This window comes from Pteropus vampyrus, unplaced genomic scaffold, assembly GCF_000151845.1.
Source record: "Pteropus vampyrus isolate Shadow unplaced genomic scaffold, Pvam_2.0 Scaffold385, whole genome shotgun sequence".
In the NCBI taxonomy this organism is placed as follows: Eukaryota; Metazoa; Chordata; class Mammalia; order Chiroptera; family Pteropodidae; genus Pteropus; species Pteropus vampyrus.
Window position 1 is genome coordinate 533,490 of NW_011889166.1, and position 775 is coordinate 534,264.

Consider the following 775-nt stretch of genomic DNA (forward strand, 5'->3'; position numbering starts at 1 on the left):
TACCAGTGTCTGGAGTGACATTCACAGCCCGCCGCCTCCCCCCGCCCCCCAGTCAGCACGCATGTGCAGTTGTAGCCCATGCGGCTTTGAAACCCGTGTCTCTAGGGACAAACCGCGCGCCAAACCCAGAGGCTGCCAGGAGGATGCGCAACCGCGCAGATGCCCCGGCCCTCCGCCCATGGCCCGCCCTGGCCCCACGGGTCACTGCCGCTGCGGGCTTGGCTTTGCGGGGCGGCTGCCCTCGGGCTGCGACAGGAAAGCAGGCGGCAGCCCCAAGTCGCAGCCGGTGGGCTGGGTTAGGGGAGGGGCCTGTGTGCCCAGGTGCCTTGGGCTGCCCCTGGGGGAGAGGTGGGGATGCCAGGTGAGCTACGACAGGTTGGTTCCCAATGAACAGAGTGTGTGTGTGAGTGAGTGAGTGTGTGTGAGTGAGTGAGTGTGTGTGTGTGTGTGTGTGGTGCACGCGTGTGCCGCGGCTTCTTCTGTAATGACCAGGGTGAGCCCCCGGCACCTGGGAAGGTGGGATCCTCAGGGGTGGTGGGCACGGTGCGCCCCAAGCCTAGAAGTCCGCACAGGTATATAGACTCTTCACGTTCCAGTTCGGGGCCAACTGCTGCGGGGTGGGGCCTGGCAACAGACTTGCCGCAGGGCTCCCTGGTGATGGGAACCCCGCAGTTTGTTCAAAGCGTGATGTCAACCCCGGTGGGTCTGAAAAACAGATCAGACCCACCGGGGTTGACATCACGCTTTGAACAAACTGTCCCCTCCCCCGCAGCCT